Here is a 21715-nt window from a genome sequence, read left to right as displayed (position 1 = left end):
AGAAGCACAACTGGCATACATTCTGACCACAGAATAAATCATTGAATTAAAGAGGTGTTGCCTCTAGAAGCCTCCGGCTCTGTATATTCGGAGCTCACGGGGGCTGGGCTGCTTCATCATTGGCTAACACCTCTGAGCTATTAAACAGTCCAATATCCTGCATGTACTTAATATTTATTTTTTTCTTTTTTCTATTTTAAATTTCGCTTCACATGCGAAGTACAAGTCTATAAGAAGTTTAACTTGAAAACTACTTAGCTTTATGAGGGTCCAATCTTTTCTCTATTATTTAGCACTGAACGCAACCATGACCAATGGTGGCCAGCGTTTCGTCACCTGCTTCAGGGTCTCATGGTCTGCGTCAATCTGCAACAGAGAGAATGTATATAGTTATAAGCCAAACTTAAAACCTGGCATAACTTTGCAGTACTTACCTCTCTTTAGAAAACATGTATTACAGACACCTCAGCTAAGAGATCATCCAACTCAAATGGACCAGCTTGGAACAAAAATGGCCTCTCGGGTTTAAATGCTCTATTACGTCAGATGCCAAAAGTTGGCCTGACCAATCAGCTTGCGTTCATACAGGACTTTCATTTAAACATAATCAGGAAATCTCTCATATTTCAGATATCTTAACATCCATCTCTAATATTTAGAAAAAGTGACCCCATTCGATTTTTCCATTCCCACTAAAGCCAGCCACTTTGGGGTTTCCCCTCCCCCACCCAAAAAAAGGTACTGGGAGGAGGTTTCAGATGTAGTGTTAAACAATTTGATTTTCAGGTTCTGAACATTTTTACAGTACAATAGCAGAGTATTACGGTGCAACATTGAAACCAGATTCTCAACTGTTAAAAAGATTTCATTGCACAGGAAACTTTAAAAAGGTAAGCTATTAAAATGTATGCTAAAACCCAAAATAATGCAATGAGCTTAAAAATAATACAGCTGTATGATTAAAAAACTGTTTAAAGTGCTTAGAGTAGAAGAGTAGCCTAGTGGTTAGAGTGCCAGTCTTGATACCCACAGGTGGTCAGTTCAAATTCCACTGCTGCTTCTTGTGGTCTTGGGTAAGTCACTTAACCCTCTATTTCCTCAGGTACAAAATTAGGTTATGAGCCTTCAAGGGACAAATAAATACCCAGTCTACCTGAATGTAACTCACCTTGAGCTACCCCTGAAAAAGGTGTGAGCAAAATATAAAAAATTGCACAGAAACAAATAAACACTTTCTAGACTAACAGTATGGTACAACTCTTTTATCCAAAATTGTTACTAGAATTCTTCTGAGTCTACTACTACTACTTAACATTTCTAGAGCACTACTAGGGTTATGCAGCGCTGTACAGTTTAACAAAGAAGGACAGTCCCTGCTCAAAGGAGCTTAAGTCTCTCAGTTTAACCAGTTTCTACCATGTAAAGAAACTTAACTCAAGCCTTGCTTCAGCTAAGTATTACCCTCTATGTTAACCCTTCTAATTCTCCAATTTTTAAAATAGTTTTCTATCTTTCCTTATGCTAAGGGTAAAAAGAGACAAAAGAGATTAAGGACCTTGTTTACTAAGGTGTGGTAGCATTTTTAGCATTCATTAAAATTAGAACACATTAAATGCTAAAGACACCCACATATTCCTATATGTGTCTCTAGCGTTAGCGTATGCTAATTTTTAGCATATGCTAAAAATGCTAGTGTGCCTTAGCAAACAGGGCCCTTAAACTGCTATTGTTTGAATGGTTCAAAATACAGCAAAAAAGCACCAGGAGCATTCAGACATGAGGCATAATTCTATTTATTGAAAAAATAGATATTCCAGTGTAGATCCGACATGCGCCGTGTTTCAGCGCACAGCGCCTGCATCAGAGGTCCATTTAGCTCTAACAGGAAATGACTGTTATATACAGCAATCAGAATCTCTCCCTAATCAAATAGGAAGATATCCTGTCTTCTATAAAATAGTGACTCGGTGCATTAAGGTCATAAAATACCTCTGTATGATTCTCTATTTACAAACAGAGGTACTTTATGACCTTAAATAGAATTGTGTCCCGTTTCTGAAGGCTCCTGGTGCTTTTTTGCTGTACTTTGGAGTGTGCTTTGTACTTTGGACCCTCTGTACTGTGATTGTTTGAATGGTTACAATCTTCCTTAGAGTTTGGGATTTTTCCTTCCCATATGGGTGAAATTATTGTCACTCCTATTGTCAAGGATATTAAGGAATCCAGTCATCTGATAACTTACTATAGACCAGTTGCTTCTATTCCTTTGTTTAGTAAATTTATGGAGGGGGTGGTGGCATTGCAGCTTTCTGACTTCTTGGAGCATCACAATGTACCGTATTATTCTTAGTCAGGGTTTAGGTCAAACAGTAGCACCGAGACGGTTACTGGTTCTCTTTTTGATAACATCTGAAGACTTCTTTCTGAAGGCAAAAAAGCTCTGGTGCTACAGTTCAACCTTTCCAGTGCATTTGACCTGGTTGACCATGACATCCTTTTGCAGATACTTGATAGTGTAGGGATCATTGGAAATCTATATAACTGGTACTCCGGATTCTTAAAAGACCATTCCTACAGAGTTAAGTTGGAAGGAAAACTTTCAAATAAATGGAAGAATGCCAGAGGTGTTCCTCAGGGTTCCCCACTCTCCCCCATACTTTTTAACATCTCTATGTATTCCCTGGGTTTTGTCCTGGGTAAGGTGGGTGTCTATCTGTATAGCTATGCAGATGGCATAACAATTATGGTTCCTATACTCTCCTCAGTTTCTTCTCAATCAGATTTACTTCATAATATTTTAAATACTTTGGACTCTTGGATGAAACAACATACCTTAAAATTGAATTCAGATAAAACTAAATTATAGTTAGTTGTTCTAGAGAAGAAAATGAAACTTCTGTGATGATCAATCAGAATCTATACTATTTTTCTTCTTCTATACAAATACTAGGGATTCAGCTGGTCAATAGGTTAGCATATAAGAACATAAGACTAGCCATACTGGGTCAGACCAATGGTCCATCTAGCCCAGTATCCTGTTTTCCAAATAGTGTCCAAGCCATCTTGCAAGTACCTGGCAGAAACCTAATTAGCAGCAACTTTCCATGCTACCAATCCTGGGGCAAGCAGTTAAAGCTTTCCCATGACTGTCTCAATAGCAGACTATGAACTTTTCCTCCAGGAATTTGTCCAAACCTTTTTTAAACCCAGATATACTAACCGCTGTTACTATATCCTCTGGCAAAGAATTCCAGAACTTAACTATTTGTGAATAGACTATTTTCTTAACTATTAGTGAAAAAAACAAAATCTTCTATGTTTTAAAAAGTATTTCCATGTAACTTTCTCAAGTGACCCCTAGTCTTTGTACTTTTGGAATGAATAAAAAATTAAGTTTACTTCTACTTGTTCTACACCACTCAAGATTTTGTAGACCTCAATCAGATCTCCCCTCATCTGTCTCTTGTCCAAGCTGAAGAGCACTAACCTCTTTAGTTTTTCCTTATACGAGAGGAGTTCCATCCCCTTTATCATTTTGGTTGCTCTTCTTTGAACCTTTTCTAATTCTGCTATATCTTTTTTTGAGATATAGCCACCAGAATTGAATGTAATACTCAAGGTGCAGTCGCACCATGGAGCGATACAAAGGCATTATAATATTTTTGGCCTTATTCACCATCCCTTTCCTAATAATTCCTAGCATCCTGTTTGCTTTTGCCGCACACTGAGCAGAAGATTTCAGCTTATTATTTACAACAACACCTAGATCTTTTTCTTGAGTGCTGACCCCCAAGGAGGACCCTATCATTAGGTAACTATGATTTGGATTATTCTTTCCAATGTGCATCACCTTGCATTTGTCCACGTTAAATTTCATCTGCCATTTGGATGACCAGTCTTTCAATTTCCTAAGGTCTTCCTGCAGTATATTTCACAGACACACATGTTTTAACAACCTTGAATAGTTTTCATTAGATTCACAGATTTCTAAATTAATACAAAGATAATTTCTGCTGATGCAAAATTTACAATGAGTAAGAAAATATTTTGATCAAAAACACTTTCAGCTTACAGTACAATCTTTGATCTTGACCTCCTTAGATTATTGCAACATCATTTATCTGGAAGCATCTAAACAAATTTAAAGAAATTACAGACAGTTCAAAATGTGACGTGTCTCATTTATTCACTATCAAAATATGATTCAGGTTCTCAATATTATAGCAAATTACACTGGCTTCCTATACAGGCCAGATTATGGTTTAAATTTTACTGTTTCTTGTATAAGACTTGATATGATCTTGCCCCTTCATAGCTCATGAATCACTTTGTTTTGTTGCAGAAAACTAGGATTACTAGATAATTAGCTTTATTTGCTTATCCATCAATATAATACTCAAAGAAAAGGACTAAACATCTAGAAACTCTCTGTTCTTATCAGGCAACTTCCTTGGACAAATCTTTCCAAAGCATATTATCTTCTATGATCAATTATAGACAATTCCAGAAACAGAAAAAACCTATTTATTTAAGAAATTTGTATGGATTCATACCTAATTTATAAGGTGTAATAGGTCTGAATCGTTCATGTATTTCCTGGAAATGACTAATGTGATCCACATTGAACTGGAAGGTATATAGCGGAATATAAATTTTATTGTTATGTTATATTATCCTGCTTATAATCGAAATAGAAAAACGCCTATATTGTGACCGAAATCGGGAGATAGACGTTTGTCTCACAAAAACGAATAAAGCGGTATAATCGAAAGCCGAATTTGGACGTTTTCAACTGCACTCCATCGCGGATGCAGACAAAGTTGATGGGGGCGTGTCAAAGGCATGGTGAAGGCGGAACTGGGGCGTGATTATCGGGCAATCAGAGATGGGCGCCTTTCGCCGATAATGGAAAAAAAATATGCGTTTTTAGCGAGAATTTAGGGCACTTTACCTGGACCCTGTTTTTCCACGAATATGGCCCCAAAAAGTGCCCTAAATGACCAGATGACCACTGGAGGGAATCGGGGATGACCTCCCCTGACTCCCCCAGTGGTCACAAACCCCCTCCCACCACAAAATATGCCGTTTCACAACTTTTTATTTTCACCCTCAAATGTCATACCCACCTCCCTGGCAGCAGTATGCAGGTCACTGGAGCAGTGATTAGGGGGTGCAGTGGACTTCAGGCAGGTGGACCCAGGCCCATCCCCCCCCCCACCTGTTACACTTGTGCTGGTAAATGGGAGCCCTCCAAACCCACTGTACCCACATGTAGGTGCCCCCCTTCACCCCTTAGGGCTATAGTAATGGTGTAGACTTGTGGGCAGTGGGTTTTGAGGGGGATTTGGGGGGGCTCATCACCCAAGGGAAGGGTGCTATGCACCTGGGAGATGTTTTACCTTGGGTTTTTTTTTGTAAAAGTGCCCCCTAGGGTGCCCGGTTGGTGTCCTGGCATGTGAGGGGGACCAGTGCACTACGAATCCTGGCCCCTCCCACGAATAAATGTCTTGGAGTTATTCGTTTTTGAGCTGGGCGCTTTCGGTTTCCATTATCGCTGAAAAACAAAAACGCCCAGCTCAAAAAAAGATAAACGTCCATGTTTTTCGAAAATACGCTTCGGACCCGTTCTCGGAGATAAACGCCCATGGAGATTGACGTTTCCATTCGATTATGCCCCTTCACGTAATACACATTTTGGATTTGAGTCCATTTTGTTATGCTGATGGTATTTTTTATTATAGCACAGATAGATCCATATACAATGGATATTTCAGGAGTGCAAAATGGTCTTAAAGCTGTGTCCAATTGATTGAATATCATTTAGTTTTAAATAAACAAAAAAAAACAAAGTTTGTTGGATTACTGGACACTGGGAAAGGCCTACAATTACACTGGTTTTATTTGACAATCCAATACATCCAGAGGAATGTTTTAGATATTTAGGAGTGCTTACTGACTCTAGATTAACTTTTGAAGTAGTAAAAAGGGGTTTTTTTTAAATCTTGAGGAGATTGCAATCTTTTAAATATTTGTTTAATGAGAAAGCATTACATACTTTATTACATGCATAATATAATCTATGCAGGGTTATTTGGTAATAAATTGAAGAGATTGCAAAATGTGGCAAAGTTTTGGGAAATAAGCTGAAATATGATCACATCTCCACCTTATTTGTTCATGATCACTGGTTGCCTTGAAAATGTAGGGGTCCTTTTACTAAGGAGTGCCAAAAAATGGCCTATACTAGTGTAAGTGTGTGTTTTGGACGCATGCAGGTCCATTTTTCAGCACACCTGTAAAAAAGGCCTCTTTTTTGGCTGAAAATGGACGTGCAGCAAAATAAAAATTGGTGCACGTCCATTTTGGGCCTGAGACCTTACCGCCACCCACTGACTTAGCGGTAAGGTCTCACATTAACCGGGCGGTAATCGTCAGTGTGCATACACTGCCGATTACCACCCGGTTAGCGCCGTGTGGCAGAAAAACATATTTTCTGCCGTGCATATCGGATGTGCGTAAAAAATGGAATTACTGCCCAGGGCACGTGGTAGCCGGGCAGTAGCTCCAAATTGATACGTACCTTTGTAAAAGGGCCCCTCAGAATTTCTTTTAAAATATTAGTTTTAGCTCATAAAGCTTTTTATGAGTTGAAACCTTTTTATTTAAATGCTTTGACTATCTCATATATTCCAGGAATGGTTCTTAGATCGATGCAAGATTTTATTTATTTGTTACATTTGTATCCCACATTTTCCCACTTATTTGCAGGCTCAATGTGACTTACATAGTGCCGTAGGCACTTGCCAAGAACGGTAGAAAAACAAATACAAGGCGATACTGTGGTCGAATAAAGGGTCCATTTCTTTCAGGCATAAGGGGATCAGAGAGAGGGAAGGTTAAGTAGTGTCCAATACGATCGCTGGATTTGCTGCGTTGCAGGGCGTTGGCATCTATGTTTTAGGCATTTAAGTTTCCACATTGAATGGAACATTTTCTTTGTTGTGGAGTTTACTTGGCTTTCAAGAGTAAGGTTGCAGTCGATTATGACGAGGATATTTTTAAGTTGTCTGAGATAGGGAGGGTATGGTCTGGGATGTTTATGGTTGTGGGGGTGAGCTTATTGTATTGAGATGCTAAGACAAGGCTGTGTGTTTAGGATGGTTGAGCCCTCAAGAAATAGAATAAAGGGAGACTGGGCAAGGGAAAGAGCTTTCTCTTGCCTAGTGCCCCATTTGAGAACAATTATTCCAAAAGATGTACATGCAGCACTAAATTTAAGGAAGTTTAAGACCTGCTTAAAAGTTATTATTTTAAGCAAGCATTTGCTTTTATTGAACAAGAGGAATTTAGGATTTATTCGGATTCTGTTTATGTGAAGACAATACTCTTTTGTGAATATCTTGTTTTGAGTGCTCTAAGTGCATGTTGTCAAGTCTCTCCTTTCAATAGAAATGGCGTTCTATTTCCATTTAAATTTGTGATTTTATTTTGTTAACACCAGGCAGTATATTAAATTTTGATAATAAACATAAACAAATTGATTTATAAGTTCAAATAATTTCTTCAAGTTAGGACATTCAATCCCTACAAGTTTAGAATAATAAGCTTGTTTAGCTAAATTCACCTGATTGTATGTGGTCAGGGGTAATTTTTCCAATTTCTCTAAATGGGTTAGTTTTGACATGACAGGAATGAACCTCACTCCTAAGCCAGGGTATGTGGCATATGATCTCAGTCTCTCAAATGTACTGCTTACACTCACCATGGTACTTGCATTGTGCCAAAGAGAGCTTCTTTCAGGAGCTCATAAGATGTAGCATGTATAGGCAACTTATCCAGGTGCACTTGGAAGTTCTTTTTGATCAAGCCTGTGGCATCCAAAGTGACGGGAAATAGTTCTGTATCTTTCTGCCACATTTTCTTGGTCTCAGACTGCATTTCTTGGTATTTAAGGATCTTCCCTCTCACCATGTGATTCACTGAGTAATTGCTTGGGACCGACACCTCTAAAATCAATGCCACTTTGGTGGTTTTTCTCTGTTATCATTATATCCGGTTTTGTGGCATCCAACCTTTTATTGGTCTGGATGGGGATGTCGCAGATGATCATAACCTCTTTGATTTCCACAATTCTCTTAAGGTCATGATCCCAATGCTTTCCCAGTGCACTGATGTTGTAATGCTTAGATTTTCCAATGAATGAGATGCACCACCTTGTGTCTTTCTATATAAACAATTTTTTGCCATCAGCACTTCATAGCCAGCCACGAGGCGAGTAACTATTTCTAGTTCTTTCTTACAGAATCTACAGATGTCTGTTGCACCAGTTTTTTTCAATGCTTTCAGTAAACCATCTCATCAGTAATCTGCTATGTGGAAACATCAATGTTCCATCACTGCAGCTAAGGTCGTTTATATGCAGATTTGTGTGTATGTCTGAGAATGTATATAACCTTATGGCTCTTAAACTCTAGCCCTTATCTGGCCATTTGTAATTATACATATATCACTGTTCAGTGGCTTGCTGAATAATATTTCATGGCAAAGCTGGAGATTTACAGTATGAGATCAGATGGTCAATGACAGCTGCTGAAGGAAAGTATCCCAATGTCTATTTCTTTTTAAATTTTTCTTGTTGTCTAGCATGTCTGTTTCTGTGGGTTTTGTAGTAGATTATTTCAGATAAAAACCAATTAAACCATTTAGACTGTCCAATGAGTCAAGGAACCCACTTTGCCTTCAACAGAACTGGTTTAATTTACCAATATTCTCTGTGTTCTGCAACTCAATCAGTCATTAATCGTTATTTGAACACATGGGGGGGGGGGGGGGGAGCATTTTCAAAAGGATGCCCAAGTCACAATTAGGACATCCTGCTCATAACATTAAAAAAGGGTCCATCTCACAGCCATTTTCAAGCAGGAAATATGTCAGGGTTTCCTGTTCGAAAATACATGAGAATGTAATGGTCATGTTACAAGTTTGTAGACACGTGTATTGGATGTGCTCAGGTCCATTTTTCAGCACACCTGCAAGAAAGGCCTTTTTTGGGGCCGATAATGGATGTGCGGCAAAATAAAAATTGGTGTGCGTCCATTTTGGGCCTGAGACTTTATTGCCACCCATTGACTTAGCGGTAAGGTCTCATGCGTTAACTGGGCGGTAATCATCAGTGCACATACACTGCTGATTATTGCTCGGTTAGTGCCACACGGTAGAAAAATAAAAAATATTTTCGGATGCGCGTAAAAAATGGAATTATCTCCCGGGGCTCACGGTAGCTGGGCAGTAGTTCCAAACTGACACGCATTGGATGCGCATAGGCGCCTATGCACCATAGTAAAATGGCTCCTGAAATGTCCAAATTATGAATGTCAAAAATCCAGGGACAAGGATGTCTAATTGGCAGCATTTTTACAGAAATGGCCACACAGACATCCTTACAGAGTAGAGGGGCAGCCTAGTGGTCAGTGCAGTGGACTGTAAACCAGGGCACCCAGGTTCATATTCCCCAATAACTCTTTTATTTTAAATGATGAGCCCTCCAGGAACAAGGAAATGCATACTGTACCTGACTGTACACCACTTCAATAGCCTTCAGGCTTGCAGGTGTCATAAATATTTAGGCACAGTAGATATGTGTCTGTTTCTGGAGGGCTCACAATTAAAAAAAAAAAGAGAGCGAGCTAAAATCATAATTGAATCTGTGTCCTCTGGTTTATAACCCACTGCAATGACTACTAGGCTACTTCCCAGACCTGCTATCTGCTTTGCTCAGAATGCCCATTATACCTGATGCTGTCATAAAGCCAGGAATTCCTTTCCTGTTTTACTTGGGGAGAGGCAGGGGAACAGAACTAGTGGGGAATTCATGATGGGTCAAGCCTTAATCCCTCCAGTGGTCAGCTGCTTAATCAGAGCACTTTTTGTACCCTGACTGTGACTGAGACAGATCTAAATAAAAACATCCTTCTTTTTTAAGTTTGGATGTTTCTTCACAATCGATTATCACTGTTGGACATCTTAATTTTGGGCCCTCCCTGGTCCTACCTAAAACATGCCACAACATGCCTTCTTGCTATTTGGATGAAATGTAGTGTAGGAGTCCAAATTCTGTCATTCCAAAATCACAATTTGGACTTTTTTGCCAGATGGATCTTTTTTAGGGAATTTTGATATGTCCATCTGCTAAGAAAATGAGTGTTTTCATTTACTCAGGGGCCTTTTACTAAGGTGTGGTAGGTTTTCAATTACCACACACTTAATAAAAAATGAACATGCGGTAACTTCAAAGCCTTTGTGGTAAATGAAGGGGGCATATTCAGCATCTACCCTGCATTTATTGCACCGCACAGTACTGCGTTATATGCAATTGCAGATAACTCTGGAGCAACTGTGCTACCTTCCCGTACATGTAATGTGGTGCAGATCCAGGTGAAAATAAATAAATAAAGTGATCTGGCATGGCAGTGTTCTCTTACCATTACATATCTCTCCCCTGAATCCTCTGTAGTTGTGATCCACACTTCAAAATCCATATTGCAGGACACCACCGGACCCCTGATTCACATGCCAGGACCGCAACATCCACCTATTCAAATATCACAACCTTCTTGCAGCCTCAATCCATATATCAGAATCCCACAACACCACCGAGCAGCACATCAAGTCCCTCCCCCAGCCCCCCAATACACTAACTCTGCCCCTCCTGGAACATCCCACCACCTACCAGCATCACAATCAACCCTACCCCACCCCTGGTTGCCTCTGAGACTTATCTGGGGTAAGCACTGGTGGGGTAGTGGGTCCCAGGGGGCAGTGCTCCCCTTTTGCTGCTGCCTGATCCCAAAATGGCACCAATGACCCCTAGTGGTAGTCTTGCAGTACTACCTCTAAGGGTTATCCTTCCATATATAGACTGCGAGAGGTAGCAGTAAGTTCATCTTTGCCAATTGTAGTGTTAGTCGGCCCTCACGCCTGGGATGCTGTAAATAAACTGGACCCTGGTAAGCCTGATGGTAGTAGTCGTGATGACTCTTCAGGAACCAGTTCCCAGGAATGAGGAGCAGACAACAATCACTAACCTCGTCTCTTGCTTCTGAAGCAAGAGAGGAATGGAAACTAATTTCAAGATTTTCCCACTTTGAGCGCACAAATCACCAACTCACCATATAAATTTAAACAATTAGTAATTTATTTTAGACAGATGTAACATTTAACCTAACATTCAATAAAATTTATAATGTGAATCAAGTAGGTAATTTTACTTCTCTTTTCCTTTCACAGTTTATCTCTCCACATCACCCAGCATCAGATAAGTGTCCTTATCTTTAATCTCTATTCCTAAACCTTACAATATAACTGAAAATTATTCAATTTCTTTTCCATAATTGTTATCATATAAGGATTTTGATCCTTTGTGTGATTGTTATCTTTTACAGGATCGCGCACCACCATTCACTTGAACCAGGTAAGTATTGCTCTTTTGTTTCTATCCTACTCCCCTTCCCCTTTGCTCTTAAAAGTCCCGTTTTCTTAAACGTGTGCAGCAATGCAGTCTTTTCCTTACGCTCCTGTTAGCAGGACGCTGGTCTTTCTTGCGTGGGGGCCCATGTTCTCAGCTGCTCCACTCCTCTGGTGCGTCTTCGTCCTAACCTCACCCTTAAAAACTAAAAAGGAGGCAAGACCCTCTCTCCCTTTCTTGTACCCCCACTTAATGGCACTACTCAATTAAACTATCAAAACTTTGGACCTACTTAACTTTAAATAAATATAACTAGAATTCCTTAACCTACAAAACCTATTCTTATTCTTTTAATCCCTAAATTAATAAAGGAGCGATCAGGTGATTAACAGGAACCCAACACAACACCCCACAATCACTTTCCCCCTCCCAGTAATCTCAATATTCACACTCAACTCCAAATATATACAAATCAGCCCCACCAGCATTAATTCCCCCTTTCTCACCAATTCCTAATTCATTCACTTTCTTCCTGACCAATCACTTCCTTTTCCAAACTCAAATCAACACCACTCACCCTCAAATCACCTATCTCCACCAGCCACACCAAAGCACACCCTCTCCTCACTAGATCCCAACTCCTTCTCCCAACTGCCAACAACTCCGTAATCAAGGATACGAAGTTTTTGGTGACATTCCAAGCCCTTCCCAACCAATCAGCCACCTCCCTCAACATTCCGAGCTTCACTGCTGACCGGCGGAATCTTGGCCAGCAGTGCTAAATCCCCATTTTAATTACTGATTTCCCATAGAAAATAATGGGGAAATCAATAATTAAAATAAAAACCCAACTAAACATTATCCAATCTACCCCAAAATTCCCATACACAATAAACTTGTATTCCCTACCAAGCTGTATTTTCAAAATTTAAATTTAACCCTTTTTAAACCATACCCCACTATTTTCCCCCCAAAACCCCTTTTAAAAATCCCAAAATAATTCAAAAAATATCCCAAAAATTCAAACTCCCCCCTCTAAACCTACCCCGTCGAATAAAAAAAATTAACCCTTTCAGAACCCCTTTAAACAGCACCCTATCAAAAACTCCCACTTAAAATATGCAAATTCAAAATCTGACCCACCACAAAAATCCCCCAAAATTCCCCGACCCCAAAACTAGAAACGAAATTTTAAAAACTCAAAACCCCGAATTTTTAAAAATAAAAAACGCTATTTACACATTTTAAAATTAAATAAATTAAAATTTGCAAGAAGAATTTCCCCTTGCGTGAAGACCCCCGCTGGTTCCGGTCCCGGTCCTCTGGTTTTCAAAACGGAACTAAAACAAAAAAACTTCCGAAGCCGGCCCAAAATTTAGGCCCCAGCTTCGGCCTAACCGCGGAAACGCACGCCTGCGATTCCTCCTGCCTCTCCTTTTCCGGCTGGCGCCGTCTCTTGCTGCTCCAGCACCTTTGTCAGCCGCTTGCTGCCCCGAACCAGTCCTGATCCCGCCGCTCGCCTCAGGACTGCCCAAACCGGCCTGAGCACGGCTGCGAAAACATCAGCGCCATGCCTGGGGACGCCACAGCCATCCCTGAACCACAGGACACCATAACGCCGCCCCGAACCGGCGCCACAAAACAGGTCCCAATTCCTCTCACCCGAAGACGTCCCTAACTGTTCCCGAGTCTTAAAAAAACTCGTCCCTACTCCCTGCAGCTCTTCCCTCTCTTTCCTGGCCCCGAACAGCAGAGATCCCAAAACGGACCCCAGGTAAGTAAAAAACATTTTTTTCCTTTAACCCCCTCTAACAGTAGTTGTGAGAGATTGCACACAGTATAAACAATGTTGTCACAGCCAGTCACACCTCCCCCCAATCATGTCATGCCTAGATCCAGCCCTGATGGTATTCATCCCAGAGTATTAATAGAACTAAAAAATGAACTTGCGGAGCTACTGTTAGAAATATGCAATCTGTCCCTAAAATCGAGTGTAGTACCGGAAGACTGGAGGGTAGCCAATGTTACTCCGATTTTTAAGAAGGGTTCCAGAGGAGATCCGGGAAATTATAGACCGGTGAGTCTGACGTCGGTGCCGGGCAAGATGGTGGAGGCTATTATTAAGAATAAAATTGCAGAGCATATACAAAAACATGGACTGATGAGACAAAGTCAGCACGGATTTAGTGAAGGGAAGTCTTGCCTCACCAATCTAATGCATTTTTTTGAGGGGGTAAGCAAACATGTGGACAATGGGGAGCCGGTTGATATTGTATATCTGGATTTTCAGAAGGCGTTTGACAAGTGCCGCACGAAAGACTCCTGAAGAAATTGCAGAGTCATGAATCGGAGGTAGGGTATTATTATGGATTAAGAACTGGTTGAAAGATAGGAAGCAGAGAGTAGGATTGCGTGGCCAGTATTCTCAGTGGAGGAGGGTAGTTAGTGGGGTCCCGCAGGGGTCTGTGCTGGGTCCGTTGCTTTTAATGTATTTATAAATGACCTAGAGATGGGAATAACTAGTGAGGTAATTAAATTCGCCGATGACACAAAATTATTCAGGGTCGTCAAGTCGCAGGAGGAATGTGAACGATTACAGGAGGACCTTGCGAGACTGGGAGAATGGGCGTGCAAGTGGCAGTTGAAGTTCAATGTTGACAAGTGCAAAGTGATGCATGTGGGTAAGAGGAACCCGAATTATAGCTACGTCTTGCAAGGTTCCGCGTTAGGAGTTACGGATCAAGAAAGGGATCTGGGTGTCGTCGTCGATGATACGCTGAAACCTTCTGCTCAGTGTGCTGCTGCGGCTAGGAAAGCGAATAGAATGTTGGGTGTTATTAGGAAGGGTATGGAGTCCAGGTGTGCGGATGTTATAATGCCGTTGTATCGCTCCATGGTGCGACCGCACCTGGAGTATTGTGTTCAGTACTGGTCTCCGTATCTCAAAAAAGATATAGTAGAATTGGAAAAGGTACAGCGAAGGGCGACGAAAATGATAGTGGGGATGGGACGACTTTCCTATGAAGAGAGGCTGAGAAGGCTAGGGCTTTTCAGCTTGGAGAAGAGACGGCTGAGGGGAGATATGATAGAAGTGTATAAAATAATGAGTGGAATGAATCGGGTGGATGTGAAGCGACTGTTCACGCTATCCAAAAATACTAGGACTAGAGGGCATGAGTTGAAGCTACAGTGTGGTAAATTTAAAACGAATCGGAGAAAATTTTTCTTCACCCAATGTGTAATTAGACTCTGGAATTCATTGCCAGAGAACGTGGTACGGGCGGTTAGCTTGACGGAGTTTAAAAAGGGGTTAGATAGATTCCTAAAGGACAAGTCCATAGACCGCTATTAAATGGACTTGGAAAAATTCCGCATTTTTAGGTATAACTTGTCTGGAATGTTTTTACATTTGGGGAGCGTGCCAGGTGCCCTTGACCTGGATTGGCCACTGTCGGTGACAGGATGCTGGGCTAGATGGACCTTTGGTCTTTCCCAGTATGGCACTACTTATGTACTTATGTACTTATGTACTCCTACATTAAGCTACTAAGTCAGTGGCTGCCTTTTTAATGCAGGAGGCAGTAGCACAGGTCTATACCATTGTCTTCCATGTGAAAAACCCCACATTAGTTGCTTAACACAGTTTAGTAAAAAGACATCTAAATGGCAGTAATCCTTTACTTATTCAGCATTCTGTAAAAATGTATTTAACTGGATTAACTGGATATGTTGCCAGCAGAGCTACCATAAGAATATATGTATTTACTTAAAATCTTATATTCCACACAATCCATAAGTCCTTGATGGGTCACAATTATACATCTATAATATGTAGCATTACAAATAACAACAAAATAATACATTAAAACATCTTACAAAAAAAATCATGCTTTCCATCACCATCATTCATCTCTCTACTCTCTCATATGCCTGCATAAACAAGAGTTTTCAATTTTCTTTCAAACTCCTTCATATCTCTGATCTTTCTCATCCTTAGAGGCAATTTGTTTTACAGAGAAAAGGACCAGCAATATAAAAAATTTGGTTCCTAAACTCATTCGAGTTTATCACACAATAAGATGGTACATCCAAAAAAAGCTCGTCAGGTGATCTTAGTGACTGCCTGTGTTGGTATATTTGAAGTTTTGCTACTAAAACCTTTGATGCTTGACTCATGATTATTTTAAAGACAGAATGAATGATCTTAAACTGTATTCTCTGTTCAATACGGAGCCAGTGCAGCCTTTTCAAAACTGGAGTAATATATTTATAATGATTGCTACATGTCAAAACTCTGTTGAGTCAGACCAAGGACCATTGAGTCTAGCATCATGTTTCTGTTAGTGGCTAGACCTGGTCACAAATAACTGGTAGATCCCCAAAAAAACAGAAAAAATTCTTATAGCTCATTTCCAGGGATGAGCAATGTCTCTCCCAAGTCTACCTAGTTAATCATTTTGTTTATCATTTATTCATTTACTAGACCGTTGCTTATTACAAAGGTAAATCAGAACGGTTTACAATATAAAATAACATTAAAACAGTAAATAGACATACTCTGAAATCCATTTATGATAGAAAAGCACTACAAAAGTCAACACATAGAGATTTCAATGAGCTATAATCATAAACATTAGTAAAACTCAAAAACTAAAAAAAATATTATTCATTTTTATTTTAAGCGTTTTTTTTTTCAAATGATTCTCGAAAGAGATGTGTTTTTAAAGCTTTACGAAAATGAGTATAAGTATCTTTAAGCCTAAGGTCTTTAGGAAGACAATTCCAAAGTTAGGGTTTTCCTCTAGGGTTTGGTTCAAACTTCATGATGATGATAACCTCTAGCAAAAGATTCCACAGCTTAATCATGAGGTTCAGGAAAAAAATGTTTTTCTATGATTTGCTTTCAATGTTATTTTATGGAATATTCTCTTGGGGGCTGTTTTACTAAGCTGCAGCATAAAGTGGCCTTAGCACACCCTTGCCTAGGTTTTTTTCCCTTGTGTTATGGAATATTAAAATGTTCTATTACATATTGTGTTGACATGTAAATAGTATACTATGCCATACTTTATATTGTTATTTGAATATTTTACTGCTGTAATTGTCTATTGTTTATGTTTGATTTATTCTTACTGTACACAGCCTTGAGTGAATTCTTTCAAAAAGGCAGCAAATACATCCTAATAAATAAACAAATGTTTGCAAAAATGGTCAGTTTTCCATTTTTGTGTTAATAGCCATGCACTGTTGCCATTAGTGAGTGGCTATTAATAAAAATTACTGTGTGAGCAGTTACCACAACCCATTTTGTAGACGTCAAGGGTTCATGCGGGAATCCTATGCTAATCAGCCCTCGGTAGCTACACTAACTGATTAGTGCATCAATGCTCCCTGATGTGAACCCAACCCCCCCAAAATAGAAAAAATGTTTTAGTGTGTGGATTAGCGCGTGCTACAATGGTACCGCAGGATGCCTGAGCACGTCCACAGTATGTCATTTTAAGCTGTGTTGGGTGTGCGTTAACTCTTAATGTAGCTTAGTAAAAGGGTCCCTTAATGTTTTTTCTTGTGTTAAATTTAAACATTCATTTCCTATTTAACCATTCTATTCCACTCATGATTTTATGAATTTCTGTCAATTCCATCTCAGTCTGATGATTTATCCATTTTTTCTGTACAACGTGGAATGCCTGTTTTTATATACTTTTACATTACTTATTTCATAAAACAATCAATGTTATTTACTTTGCAGAAGTTGCTGATTTTCTGACAGGTCTAGAAGACAATCTGGACAACATTCTGAATGTGAAATAAGGTCTGTCAGAGACATCAGAAACTGCAGTAGAGTTTTCTTGCTGCAGAGTTGCAAATGTTGATGTTTCCATTTAATTAAATCATTCTCAGAAAATAAACCAGTTTTGACATACCAAAAAAACTTTCTCATATTATTTGAAAATTACAATAAAAAATATGGATTTCACTGCAATAGGAAAGGAAATTACAAATATAGGCTGTGTGCAGATGTCACCTTCATGTTGAAGTGAATGTGGTTATGTATTTATTTATTTATTTATTTATTAGGATTTATTTACTGCCTTTTTGAAGGAATTCATTCAAGGTGGTATACAATAAGAATAAATCAAACATGAGCAATAGACATTTACAGCAGTAAAAACATTCAAATAACAAGTATGTTATAGTATACTACTTACAATGTCAACACAATATGTAATATAATATTTTAATTGACAGTGTAGGGTATAAGCAAAGATGGAACATATAGATAGGTAAGAGAGTAAGAGGAGTTAGAAAATAAGGTGACTAATTTAAAGAAAGGTGCACATGAGGTTAGAGAGATGGATGAAAGGATTTATGAAGTCTGCCGTGGGTATCTACCAAATACAGTAAGTCCTTTTTCTTACATTTTTCTGCTCATGAAATGGCTTACTTTTGGCTATATAAACTGCCATGCAGCCAAAGGTAGCAGGTTTTGGGCCATATTAAACCTGCAGTTGTCAATGATTTTTAAGCCGCTGACAGCCACAACCAGATTTAACTGTAGGTATTCAATACCGGGTACGTTCGGGCACTGGCATTGAAATCAGCAGTCTAGCAGCAACCCAGAGGGAGTGGAGGAGTGGTCTAGTGGTTAGGGTGGTGGACTCTGGTCCGAGTTTGATTCCCACTTCAGGCACAGCTCCTTGTGACTCTTGCAAGTCACTTAACCCTCCAGGTACAAATGTAACTAAATTAAAATATGGGTTGGCAATCAATATTCAGTGCCACACCTGCATACCTACCAGGCAAATTAGGCCTACTTTTTCCTGCCTGGTTAAGTATGTGGGCACCAGCAATGAATATTTTTGATACTCATATAGTTTCTGGGAGCATCCAAATTCATTTGCTTACAAAAGCAGTCATTGTGTGTGTTAAGCCCATGCTAATCAGTAAAGGGAAAGGGGAATGGGATTTTATATACCGCTTTTCTATGGTATTTGCAATTACATTCAAAGTGGTTTACATATATTAAAAAGGCAATTCTACAACTGGGCATGTGCAATTACATGCATCTTGTGTGTATAAGTGCACAGAAAAGTGACACTTATGAGCATAAGTACACTAGTCACTATTCTGTAGGTGTTAGCATGTAAGTGCTATAGGACCAAATGGCGCCTAAAAAATCAGCATTGAAAAAAACACACTTAGCACTATTCTATAAACTTCGACTAAAGTTAGGTGCAGTTTATAGAATACATGTAGCACCTGTCCCTGTGAGTAAAATTTAGGCGCAACCATTTACACCAATTAAAACCTGGTGTAAATGCTCATGCCTAACTTAGGTGCAGATCAGGCAAACTCCATAACAGTGGATGCATAATTTTCAGGAATGCCCATGACCCACACATACCCCTCCCATGGCCACACCCCCTTTTGTGATCCACGCATTAGAATTTACATGCACCCCTTTACAGAATACACTTAGAAAGTTGCGCATGTAAATTCCAATTAGTGCTGATAATTTCTTGTTAGTGGCCAATTATCAGCGCTGATTGGTTTGTTAGGCAATTAAGTTGCATGCGTGCCGAGTTGCACATGCAACTTTAGTTGCCGTTTATAGAATCCGGAGATAGTGTGTAACTACAAACAGGCATACACATGGTCAGAGCATAAGTGTGTCTCCAACTTATACACATAACTAACAGAATACTATAAGTTACTTGTGTTGTATGTCACAATTATGCCATTGATCTGATGTATATGGTCATGCCTAAATGTAAGCATGCCAATCAGGGCACAAAATGGAAGCGCCCAGATGCTGTTATAGGAGTAGTCACTCCCCATGCTGCATTGGTGCACCCTTAATGGAGGTGCCTTGTTATAGACTTGCCCCCATGAGGGACTATTTAGGGGTCTGTTACCAAGCTGTGGGAAAAAGGGCCCTGCACTAGCAGCGGGGGCTATTTTTCTCACACGCCAGGGCTCTTTTTACCACAGTGGGTAAAAAAGCCCCAGATACATATGGCCATGTGGTAGGAGAACTGTTACCACATGGCCATGTGGCGGGGAGCCCTTACCACCACCCATTGAGGTGTTTGGCTAGCGGTAGTCCCAGAAGAAGCGAACAGTAAGCCTGCATTGGGCTCACTGCTGCCCCCAAGTAAAAGGGCCTCCAATTTGAGAGAAATATATATTAAATTTAAATTGAAGAGGAATTGCATTCTGTTTTTAAAACTATTTGAATGTAGAACTGGTATATAAATCTGATAAATTCTCATATTCCATGTAAAAAATATTATTCCAACACCCTGGTATAAAGTAAGTTACATATGCTTCCATCTTCAGTCAGTAAATAGCACCAGGCCTTAAAATATCTTTATACATAGAACTGTGTCACAATAAATCTCTTTCTAACAGATGGGAGAAAGTTTCATGCAATAGCATGACAGGACCTTGAAATAAAATTGCAAATGGGAACAGCCAAAACGAAAGCGATAGAAAATGTTGACCCTGATGTTACCAGAAAGATTTGCAGCCACGCAGTATACTAGGCAGGAGCAAAGGATGTGAGTCACTTTAGTGCAATGCTGTCAAGAAGTGGCAAAACAATTTGGAATGCTTTGACCTTGATGGTCATTCACAACTGCTTATTATAAAACACCCTAAACACATATTACAGAACTTGATGATTCTGTCCCTCTCCTTGAAATTGTTCTTCTCAGCAATGTACAATTGCCTTTACCATCTCAGAAACCAAAATTCCACACACTTGCTCACACGTCTGACTATCATCTTCACAATAAGAATGACCAGTGTTATTCTCTTTCACTATTGTCCATTTGCTGTTTGTCTGTACAGTGGTTGGCCTCCTTCTCCACCAGCTGGAACATAAGAACGTCTGAATAAGGCTGGAAATAAAAGACAGACACTGAGGATCCCAGATAAATAAATCAGCAAACCATATGAAAGGTTAATTCCATAACAGTAGCACTCACTGGATATGGTGCTTATTTTAAGCCTATTTGATAAAAAGAAGTAGGCATCTACTTTCCTTTATAGCATACTAGTTAGGGTTGCACATTGATTAAAAATGTTAATTGCTCAATTAATTATGATCAAGTTTTTAATTGCAAGATTAATCATATAATCCTCCCCTTACTTTTCCTCCTGCACAGTGCAAAATATAAGACATCAGATATAAATACTTAAACCTGACATATTTCAATCTCTAAACTGAAATAAAATAATTTTTCTTACCTTTGTTGTCTAGTGATTTTATTTTTCTAATCTTCTTGTTCCCAGTGTCTGGTTCTGCTCTCCCTGTGTCTGTACTCTGAACTCCATTTTCCTGAACCTCCTGTTCATTTGCTATTTCTTTTCTCCTTTCTTCTTCACCTTTTTGCCTGAGATTTATTTTTTGACCCTGATCTTTCATATTTCAACCTTTTTTTTTCCATTTTTCTGCCTCCTTCTCAAATCTATCCATATACAGCATGCCCTCCCTTCTCTCCCCTTCCATCTATGGTTGTATCCTTCCTTCTCTTCCATTCCCCTCCAGCACATGTGCCAACAACTCCTCTCTCCTTTCCTTACTTCCTTCTATTCATGTGTATAATCTCCTCCCTTCTCTCTCTCTTCCCCATTATCAGAATTCCTCACATTCTTTTTTCTTCCATTCATGTGCAGCATCTCCTCCATCTGTCTTTATTCCATCCCTTCCATCTAGGTACATTTCCCCTCTCTCATTATCTCCACCCATTTCCCTTCCTCCACGGGGGATAACCCCCCACAGATTTAGCCCTGGCTCCTTCTACTTTTGACCCCCCCCCCCCCCCACTGCCGCCCCTCTACTGCCACCACCACCACCAGGTACCTTTGCTGATGGGGGTCCCCAACCCCCCATTAGCTTAGTCTTCTTCAACGCCGGTCTCCGGCACATTCACTGATCTGTGCTGTGTGTCCTGACTGACGTTTTACATGCACGTCCTGGGAGTACTGGGCTCGTGGAATTCTTCTAGCTTCATCTGTCAAAGAAAATTATGAGCCACCAAAGGAAGAAGAGGAGGCCCCATACTCATACCACAGCACACCCATATCCCCAACTTCATATCCACTCACTCCCCATACCCAACCCTTTCACATATCCAACACCTTAGTCATACACCCTCCATCTACACATTTCTCCAACACACACACACACCAACACACACACACACAAACATGTATTCTTCTCTCCCCCATGATGTACAGACC

Source organism: Microcaecilia unicolor, chromosome 1 (assembly GCF_901765095.1).
Source record: "Microcaecilia unicolor chromosome 1, aMicUni1.1, whole genome shotgun sequence".
NCBI classification, from domain to species: Eukaryota; Metazoa; Chordata; class Amphibia; order Gymnophiona; family Siphonopidae; genus Microcaecilia; species Microcaecilia unicolor.
The sequence above is the reverse complement of the archived record's forward strand: the minus strand, read 5'-3'. Positions refer to the sequence as shown.